Here is an 11,478-nt window from a genome sequence, read left to right on the forward strand (position 1 = left end):
GTAACAAACTCCAGGCCTACAGACCAAGCTACAACAACCAATATCGGTGGAAATTTATTTCAATATGGAATTATGATGGAAAAATAGTGTTTGAAGACATTATTGAAGCAACCGAGAATTTTGATACTAAATATTGCTTTGGTACGGGAGGATATGGGAGTGTGTATAAAGCGGAACTGTCAACAAGTCAGATTGTTGCTGTGAAGAAATTTCATTCTTTGGATGAAGATTCTGAGATATTCGATCACAAGTCATTTTAAAGTGAAGTTCATGCACTGGCAGAAATCCGACATCGGAATATTGTCAAGCTTTTCGATTTCTGATCTTATCCTGAAATGCAAATCTCATTTTTGGTTTATGAGTTCATAGAAAGGGGAAGTCTGAAAAATGTTTTATGTGATGGGGAACAAGCAATGGAGTTCGACTGGATAGAGAGGGTAAGGTTCATCAAGGGAACATCTGAGGCACTTGCTTACATGCACCATGATTGCATTCAGCAATAGTTCACAGGGATATAACTAGCAACAATATTTTGGTGGACTCTGAATGGGAAGCCCGAGTTTCTGATTTTGGTACGGCAAGGATTTTGAAGCTGGATTCAACGAATTGGACCACCGTTGTAGGAACCTATGGATATGTTGCTCCAGGTAAATATATAATCCAACTAAAACTTTTATAATTTATTTTTTATCGGTACCATTTTTCTGAAGTTAATAAATAAAATTTCACATCCATTTACTTTGTTACAGAGCTTGCATCTACGATGAAGGTGACGGAGAAATTGTTAAAATTGTAAACTTGATTTTAGTTTACAAGTGTCTTGAATTATCTATGCCCAACTAGTCTATTGTAGATTAGTCCATAATACTCTAGTCCATCTAGAGACTTCATGGCTATTAGAGCCCAAGTTCTCTAGAATATTCTAGTTAGTTGTAAAGTGAATGAGTCATGAATATTCTAGACCAAACTAGAGTAGTGAAGAGTTGGTTAAGAGATCATATAAATAGGGCAATAGACATCATGGGGAAGATGTAATTGAGTGAAAACCAAAGTTAGTGGTAAGGTGAGAATTAAATGGAGTGTGTGTAAGAAGTAAGGTCTTGTACCACCAAACAAAGTTTTTGAGAGCAATAAAATTTCATTTCTCTTAAACCACAGTTGAGTGTCTGTGAGCCCATTCTCAAATCATTTTAAATACCCATTTATCCCATTAACTCCAAAATCATTTCCAACAGAAATGTGATGTTGATAGCTTTGGGGTGATTATATTAGAAGTTTTTATGGAAAAACATCCATCAGAAATCATCACGTTTCTCTCGCAAATTCTTCTTTCACCTCCAGCATCGATTATTGTGGGGCAAAACATAAGGTTGAAAGACATCTTGGACCAATCCATTGGAGCACCAACAGATATTGCGCAGAAAGAAATAATGTATATGGTGAAAGCTGCATTTTCATGCTTACGGGGTGACCCGTGTACTCGACCAACTATGCAAGAGGTCGCAGTAGAGCTATCTTTGTTAGCTCAGAACATGGCAGATTTAGCAAAGCCTTCAGAAATTATTACTTTAGCCGACATTCTGTTGTTATAATAATTTGTGCAACCAAGTTTTATTTTATATTTTTCCATTTCAGTTGTTTCCTTTAAATCATTCTGTTATGAATATATATCTTTCAATCCAAAATCTTTTTATTCTTCCGAGTCGTACATGTTAGAAACTCAAGATAACGGTCAACTCATATGGTTTCCGAAGCCCATAGATCTCAAACGAAGGTGCATGTATTGAAAATGTGATCGACTGATTCCAATGAGACTTGATGGAGGACACGGATACCATCAGAGTCTATGCCTCTAATAAGCAAGTTATCCTTGGTACCCATTCTGTTTAACATAGCTTGCTATAGAAAGAAAGGAATCTTTGTAGGAAATTGGTGAAGCCAGATAACTTTGAAGGGTATGATAGGATGCTTTCAATTAAAAACTTCTCGTTGAGTAACCAGAAATAACAATCTTTGACAGTGAAAACATGGGTGATAGATGCTTTCCACCTAACAGTTGAAGGTCCAACCGATATAGGAGGAGAATGACCAATATATTGTAGTAGGGTGCACAATTTATTTACCTATTCATTATGCAGTGTTCTCTTGAAAGTTAGGTTCCATCTTGGGTTATTTGCATTAATTGTGAGATCTTGGATGGACCCTTCCGTGTTAACAGATAACTTGAAAAGAAATGAAAAAGAGACTGCAAGAGGAACGCCATTGTTTATTGACTATTGAAGTGAACAAAGACAAATTGCTCCATATGTAAACCAAAAACCTTAATGTAGATTTCATCATCTTTATAGATTTAACTAGTAATGTTACATTTCATTTCATATATATATATATAGACAGATTGGTCCCAAGACTCCCAACTTTAGGTGATACACAGTGTCATGACTCTACCTTGCATCACCGATTCACAATTTGGTCATTGTTTATAAACAAAATTATATTTATTGTGGGTACAAAATACCGAACAAGTGTTATTAGCGCGAAGGAATGCATTTGCTAGCAGACGAATATGCATCCAACAAATCCCTGATGACGGAAGAGATGACGTCACCAAGTCACACCAAAAGTGCGAAGATCAATGCGGTAGTTCAAATGTCAAGGCGGAAGTTATTAAGCAGGGAGAAGATTGACGCCCTCCCAGATCCAAAATTAAGAGGTTTATTAGTTGTCTTCCACTATGTAACCACACTATAAAATGATGAGAGGCCATTGTATCAAGGGAGATATCTTGGAGAGTTAAGTAAAGAATTTAGGAGAGAGAAAGTAATTCTAGTTCTCCAAGTTAGGGTTTCAACATTGTTGCTCATGTTTGTTCTAACTTTTAGTGAAATGAAACTGTATGTTCTCCATGATGTCTTAGATTGATCTTCTATTCTAAATTGGGTGTTTGTTGTGGGAATTCCTACAACTAGATTAATTGAAAAGTCTGTAAACAAACTTATATGAGTTATTTTAGCTTTCTCTATCTCCTTTACTTAATGGACCCAATCTTTCTGTAGCCACAACATCCAGCTTTCTATTGCTATAACTCTAAAGTCTTAACCTAATAAACACGGATGCAACATAAAGACAGGATGGGTAGGACATGCCAGGGGACTGAGTAGACGAGATTGATACCGGAGCACATGTACGTTGGGCCAAGTTAAGTGTTGAGATATTTCATGATATATTCTTGTACCGAGAATCTTGAACTTTCTCCAAATGTGTATGATTATTTGATTTGACAAATACGAGGTGATTAATTAATTACAACCTGGATTAGTTGTGCGGCTTGTGTGTGCAACTCTACAGTTGAGGGTTATTTTAAGAAGAGTTCCCCTCGCGGATGTAAGCTTTCCCTGATGTTGTTGCATATTTTTTTGCAATGGAGTATTATATCTTATATTACAAAATATTCATAGGACCCACAGAGAGAAAAGATTACAATTGAAAAAGATAAAATCATAACTGATTAACTTAAAAAGAGGAAAAAAAATGAAAAGAAAAAAAGAAGATGACTTGGTTACACAAATTATTATGACTGCAGAGTGTCTCCCAGTGTAATTATTTCCAAAGGCTTTGCTAAATCAGCCCTGCTCTGAGCTTCCAATGATAGCTCCACGGATACTTCTTTCATAGTTGGCCAACTACATGGATCACCCCGTAAACAGGAAAATCAAACCTTCAGGATGTACACTATTTCCTTCTTCATGATATCTGATGGTTCTCCAATGCATGGGTCCAAGATGTCTGTCAACCTTATGTATGGCTTCAACTTACTCGATGATGGGGATGAAAGAAGAATTTCTGAGAGCAATGTGATGATTTCAGATGGATGTCTCCCCATAAGTACTTCTGATATGATCACCCCAAAGCTATAAACATCACATATCTCGGTCACTTTCATTGTATAGGCAGGCTCTGCAAACATCATTATTAACAAATAAATGGACGTGAATTACTTACTGATTTCAGATATATGATACCTTGATAACAGTAAATCACAAAAGTTTTAAGGTGTGAAGGATAATAGTCCCACATTGTTAATATCCCATTAATAAACATTGAATATAATCTAGGAGGGTCACTCCACCCATTGTCAATTAGTTTTGAATTGGATGCCCTTATTCTAACATGGTATCAGAGTCAGGCCCCTATGTAAGTAGGCCCAACGACCACCTTTTACAACACTGGTCCACGTGTTAGAGGCCCACAAAGAGTACCCTACACGTGAGGGGGCGTGTGAAGGATAATAGTCCCACATTGCTAATATCCCATTAATAAACATTGAATATAATCTAGAAAGGCCACTCCACTCATTGCCAATTGGCCAACTGGTTTTGAGTTGGATGCCCTGCAAGTGAAGTCCAATTTAATGAATCTGGTTTCAAAATCCTCGCCGTGCCAAAATCAGAAACTCGAGCTTCATATTCAGAATCCAACAAGAGTCCCAACTTAGGGACTTGTAATGGGGATATTGACGATCATTTGAACCATCACAACCCCCTAAACTTAGGGTAATCATTACTCTCTGTAAGACCTTTAAATATGGCTTGAATTTACGGGTCTATAGAGTCTTTAAAATATCCGAAAGCTTCTTCTAGTTCTTAAGTCTGGTCATCTATCTGACCTAAGATAATTGTCTCATCAAATTCATCTCGAGAATCGCCAAATAAAGTTTCATCCCAATTATCATGAACTAGATCCTGAACTAAAGGGTTAGTCATATTCAATTCCTCTAAATCATCAGATTGTTGTCTGGTAACATTAAATACATTTAGTTCAGTGGTAATATTACCAAAGGATATGTTCATAAGTCCGGTCCTACAGTTGATGATAGCGTTAGCTGTCACTAAGAATGAGCGACCTAAAATCACTAGTATTTGTGCACTAGAGTCCTGAACAGGCTGAGTATCTATAACAACGAAATCCACTGGATAAATAAACTAATCAATCTCAATCAAAACATCCTCTACCACACCACGAGGTATTTCAAAATATCGCAACAATCAATGCAAATATTTTATTTTACTCTCAATACAGGATACAGGAATTTCTTCCTTGTTTTACGTGAAATTTTCCTTTTCTTTCATCCTTCACTTTGCCACCTAATGCTTACACACTCAAATTCGTTGCAAACTCATTAAAGATTGTGTGTAAGGACTTCTATGAATACATGCCAAGCGTATAGAAACACGGGAAGGAGAGAAGCAAAACCGAGACTCTGTTTCTTCAAATACCCAACTATCTGCTCAAATTTAGTTGAATCAAAATCATATACCAGGCCTGTTTAGTCAACTAGAGTTCACCTGTACCAAACCCAGGGATTGAATCAGTCCAAAAGCTGTCCAAAAATCGAAACCTAATTTTGTTCTTTATTTCTCGCGAAAACCCAGAATTCAAATGTTGAAGATGAAGTTTCCTGAACCAAACCTCGGGTTCCTTTAACAGCTTGGGTGCCCCTTATTGATTGAGGTGCCCCTTATCCAAATTATGGGTGCCTTTAGTAATTTCCCAGGATGCCTTTAACAACTTTTCGAACCGATTTTTTCCAAAATGCTTATTGGACAAAAATAAAACACACAAAAACACCATAATAAGTACAAAAATGAACCCTAACAATATATAGAATCGAGACAAATCGGACACAAAAATGTGTCCATTGGTACAAACGCAGTGATTAGAATGAGGGGGAGAGAGGTATTCCGGAAGATAAAATGGGTCAAATGCCCAAAAAAAACATAAGGTGCGGTTGTAAAAGACAAGTAAAATTATGGTTGGGTAAAATGAAAACTATATCTCACAGACACGTATACCCTTCACCTCTTTTTTTTCTTCTTTTTATCCATTTCTCTCTCTAGGTTACTTTTTTTTCTTTTCAATTTAAAATTAATCACGAAAAAATTCACAACTTATGAAATATAAGTCATATTTTAATAAAACTTATAATTTTGGAAATGGTATGAGCATATCTACTAAACAAGACCTATTGTTGATACTAAATTCGAAAAAAAATCAAATTTTTTTTGCTGTGATGAGACTGGTTGGATTCAAACTTAAACTAAGATATAAGAAATTATTCAAAAAATAGGTAGGATGAAACTGGATGCATCCTGAATAAAATGAGAAAAAATAAATTATTCAAAAATTGCTAGGGTGAAACCGGTATCATCTTGTTTTAGATTTCCATAAATTTGTTTTTATTCATATTTAACTGGCATGATACTAGTTTCATCCTGTTTTATATTCGGTTGAAATTTGTATTCATCTATTTTAAAGCTAAAATGAAGCTGGTTTCATCCGGGTTTAATTTGTGATGTGCATGGTTCCATCCATGTTTATACAAGGATAAAATTGGTTTCATCAAGTTTAAACTAGGATAAATTTCAAGGTTTAGTATACGGTGTACTTGATTTTATAAAGAAAACTTGTGTCAATCCCATTGAATATCATCTGCACCTTAGTAACTTAATTAACTTACTAATTGAGTATGAAATTTTCGGATCGTACTTGATTCAATGTCGCGAACTACACGTTTAGCGGATCTTTATCCTAATTTTTCACCTAAAAAAAAACACCGAACAGCTACCAACTCTTCTTTTACTTTATTCAAATAATATTACACACTATTTTATTTTTCCCAAGTACAATCATTATTGTAGTATTGTGGCTGACATGCATTAGTTAGTTAGCATCTATCAACTAATTGACACGTCTTATATTCACAAATCATTTTCCTTTTTTCTATAGCTAGTAGTACTTAGGGCATTTCCTAATGCTTTATGAATTATATATTCATGGATCGTACAAGTCTCCGAGCACTGTAGGGTACTGACCAGTAGACTTGTGAATGCAATAGAAATATAGAACACGTTAGTTAAATTCTAATAAATATACGGGGAGGGAGCTTTAGTCCGCTGTTATAAATTTTTCTGGGTAAAATAACCAAATAGAATATTAGAACAGTATCTTTTAAATCCTAGAATATTAGAAGAGTATCTTTTTTTTACATGTCTATTTGACACACCAAAAATAGTATATGAGTTTTTAGTCAATTTTGTGATCCCACAAAATAAGGTTTCCTTCGTCCAAATAAACTTTTTTTAGGGAAAAGAATTTTCTATGTGCAGTTTTAACATCTATCTTAATTTATTTCGTAATTACTTATCTGCCTTCCATCCCAACAATGTTGATATGGCTGAGTTGGTCCAGTACTCCCAATGTCAAAGGTTTTATTTTGTTTTCTATTCTTTTGTTATTTACTTTTTTGTAATGCTAATAAAGACGTGTATAAAATATAAATCAACTAAATTCTAAGATAAAAGCCATTCGGTATGTAGATTCATTTGATAAGAAAGAAAAAACCAGACAAGAGATCAAATTTATACATCAATATTTTCTAGTGGTATAACTGAATCTGCAGCATCCAAAGAGACAAGACTTTGAGTATGAATTGTTGTTGTGCAATCTCTTTCAAATCCCTTAATTTCAAACAGCTTCCAAGTTCCAGAACTTACATTGTAAATATATGGTTTTCTTGTACCCCAGCAGTGATATGCTATGAATTCTCCTTTCATCTTGATGTATTCAAATTCGGTGAAGTACGAGTAGAAATACCACTTTTGGTCGTGATAGGGACTAATCACTGAGTGTTTCTTATACCAACGTTTGGTATTGTTGTTAAACACCCATATGACCACTTCAGTTCTTGAAGAAGGATCGAATAGGCTCAATTCGCCTTCCAAATCGAAAAGTTGAAACTCATTTCCTGGGTATCTTCTTTGCGTTAGAGTATAATTACATGGCACAGCAGATTCCATGGTACTAAACTCCTCGGTTTCAATATTGAATGATAATATTGCGTCTGATAGGCTAGGGAGAACACAGTTGTTCGATATGAAATAAGCTAACCAATCCACCATCCAGTAAAACGTCCCGTTGATAAATACAGGCGGTCTTTTTGTACTTGGAGGGTAAGAGCCGCTACCAACACTTCTTCTATGCTTAGTTCTTAAATTAAGAATCTGAAAGTTGAATTTTCGTGCAGTATAGCGACATACAACCACTTCGTACTCCTTTTTACATGGATGGAAGTAAAATCCACAGACAGATAAAAGACGACTTGGCGAGGTGACGATTACTTGTTCTTTTGTGATCGGGTTCCAAATACAGAATTGCCATAAATGCCTGGCTTGGCTTGTGAATAAAAGAAACCCATCATATGAACCCCAGAGATCAGTTGGGCGTTCCTCGCCATATGAACTAAGATCGAAGCTTGTAGCCTCAACGTACTCAGCTTTATCATCAAAAAGAAAAAGCTCTATGCAATTGTCAATGGGTTGCGAAAGAGATCGCACAACAATGGTTGGAGTAGATCGGGCTTGGTCTAGGTGTGCGCGCATAAAGTACGGATCCGTGGTTAAATCATATAACAAGTCAGTTGAGCTAGTATGGTGCCTCAACTGGAAGAGGGACTTTGCAGGAAGTCCAAGAAGTATGTTGGTGATGATATGAAAAGGAAGATCAGGGATAGGATGTCCCTCGTGAACAGATTCATTGTCAACTTTTGATAACTTGGATTTCTTATTATTTCTCGTAAATAAAACAAGACACTTACCCCATAGAATTGGAGCCCAAGCGATACATGGATGTTTACCCATTGATCGGATACTTCTGAAAAAAGAGAAAAATTAATTAAGATGATCAAAAGAGGGGTTTTTAAGATTCTATATGATTACTCGTTTATGTGAACTTAAGTACCCATTCAGGGAATACGATTAATATTTATACGTAGGCTATAGCCGAGTTATAGAAACCAAACCAGGAACAGGAATAGTAGGCCAGACTTGGGACTTTTATGGAAGTCCGAATTAGAACCATGTTAGGACACGACTTCTAAAGACTTGGGACGTTTCACATGGTTTGGTATGGGCCCGATTCCATCAAGCCCTATATACTGGATGATGATTCAACTAAACTCGAGACTTTTCTTCAAAAAAAAAAAAAAGATCCTGAAAAGTCTCGTCTTCGGTTCCTCCGAAAAGAAAAAACCCAAATTAAATCTTTTCTCGCCACTTCAATCATCAACTGATAGCAGGAAATCTCATTAAACCTTATCAATTTGTGTGTGCTCGATGTGTAATTGGTCTGTTTTATCTTGAAAACTCAAGTTTGTTAAATTTCGGAGTTAGGGTTTCTGAAATGTACGATGATAAGGTGATAGTCTAAATGGGTTATTTGAAGAACCATGATAAGGTGTCCAAATTTCTTATTTGATCTTCATATTCTTTATTTAACAGTGACTAGGATTCCATCTATAGAGAACCAATTGATGGGGTTTATTTTCCTTGTTTTTGCTCAAATTTGTTGTTTTTTTATATATTTCATCACTTACTTGCATTCCTCCTCTTTACTCATTGACAAGGAATAATACATCAAGCTTCTTTAAAGGTTAATTTCATCATCTGTTCTGTTTTCTATGTAAAAGTCCGATGTAGAACTCATGTTATCTGATTTGGTTATGAATAAACTGATGAATATGTGCAAAGTGTTTGGTGAAATGCATCAACAAAATGGAATTATTTTATGAGCACCTGCATTTTAAATTACAAAGCATTTTTTTTTATTCTTCTCAGTTTTGTAATCATCTTTACACAAGTAGGACAACTTAGCTGATATTAGTCAGTGATCTTGTGAAAGACAACATTACAGTTTTGAGAACTCTTAGTGTTAGAACATGAGTAGTAATCGACTGGTTATGCCTCTCAAATTCGAGTTCATAGCCACTTAATCTAGCACCACCACCATGACACTACAATACCAATACCACGGCAACCACCTTTACCATAATACAACAGCACCACCACCACCACCATATCACTAACCACCTGTCCAAAACATCAACACCACCACTGTAGAAATGTTATTAACTTAGAAACTTAGACGCCATCTTTTTGTATGTGGCGGTGGTGATGTGGGGGTGATGCAGTAATGCTGCCGTTGGTGGTATTAAGGAATTTAAGCTCATTGATGTTATGTCCCTTTGAACTGCCTAAGAGAACAATCTTGGATGTTTGTAGATTATGTCTCTTATTCATAGCTAGCAGCTGATTGAAACTTAGGTGCCCATCTTTTGGTATACTGATGTAGCACAACTATGATCATAGGTGATGCTTACAAGCTTTGGCACCAATTCCTGCTGAAAACTTGCTTTGTGATTTTGTTGAGGCACTTGTTCTTTCAGATATACCCATGATGACTATAAGACATAGCTTCATTGTTTTCACCTGACTCATCTCTTTGTTTCATGTTTTAGTATTGAGTCTGCCAATGATTTATGATCTTAGCTAACGGTTACAAAGCCAGTGTTTCAAGTATCAGCCTCATTTGCTTCATAATCTTAACAATGTACATTAATGGATTGCATGTTCTCCTTGTTTTCCAGATTGCTTCCTAAGGACTCACTCGCCAACTGTGAGGTTTCATTGGCTGATCTTTGAGGCAATGAGGATCAAGTGTGCAAGAAGTTCAGACTTAGAGTTGAGGATGTTAAAAGAAAGAATGTTCTTACCAATTTCTGGGTAAGTAACAATCTACAATTCCGTCTCTTATTAATGATTTATTTTGATACATATATTTATAATTGTTTGATTCAGGGAATGGATTTTACCACAGACAAGTTGAGACCTCTTGTAAGAAAGTGGCAGACATTGATTGAAATGCATATTGATGTCAAGACAACAGACAACTTCACCTCGAGGACATTCTGCATTAGATTCACCAAGCAGCGAGACAAACAAGTCAAGAGAACCTGTTATGCCCAATCTAGCCAGATTCGAGAGGTGAAGTTATGTCTTTCGATTTCAACATTTTCTCAAGATTATTTCATCGTTCTGCAGTATATTCACCAAGCAGTCAGACAAACAGGTCAAGAGAATTTGTTATGCTCAATCTAGCCAGATTCGAGAGGTGAAGTTGGGTCTTTCGAATTCAACATTTTCTTATCATTTCATGTGATTCATGTGTGTAAGATTCTTCTGTGACCCTATTGGAAGAATAGGGAAATCATGGTAAACCAACATTTTCTTATTATTTCCTGATTGTATCATCTGTACTTTGTGTTGTCGGATTCTTCACAAGATGGCTGAAATCATGGTAAACCTGGCCTCTTCATGTGATCTTAAAGAATTGGTGGCAAAATTTATCCCTGAGATGATTGGAAAGGATATTGGGAAGGCTACATCAAGCATTTACCTATTGCAGAATGTGTTCATTAGGAAGGTCGTGATCTTAAGTTTGATAAAATTATGAATGCAAGTGCTATGTTATGCGAAATGGAAGGAGTACTTGGAGATATTGCAACAGATGACAAGACTAAGTGGCCAAAAACTTATGTAAATCTTGTAGGAGAGCTACCAAATTAGAGTGGCAAGATTAGGTGAC

At 35.9% G+C, this 11,478-nt stretch overlaps 1 long non-coding RNA gene across 2 annotated transcripts; it reads left to right on the forward strand.

Annotated features, from left to right (window-relative positions):
* Positions 1-9,038: 9,038 nt before the first annotated feature.
* LOC113345128 lies at positions 9,039-11,220 on the forward strand. Of its 2 annotated transcripts, none has more exons than XR_003358009.1 (3): positions 9,039-9,486; positions 10,481-10,616; positions 10,692-11,220. It is a non-coding gene; the product is annotated as an uncharacterized LOC113345128 (long non-coding RNA). The 2 variants fall into 2 exon arrangements; XR_003358010.1 differs by having other exon boundaries at positions 9,039-9,291.
* Positions 11,221-11,478: the final 258 nt, after the last annotated feature.

The sequence above is a fragment of the Papaver somniferum genome, unplaced genomic scaffold, assembly GCF_003573695.1.
Source record: "Papaver somniferum cultivar HN1 unplaced genomic scaffold, ASM357369v1 unplaced-scaffold_81, whole genome shotgun sequence".
NCBI classification, from domain to species: domain Eukaryota; kingdom Viridiplantae; phylum Streptophyta; class Magnoliopsida; order Ranunculales; family Papaveraceae; genus Papaver; species Papaver somniferum.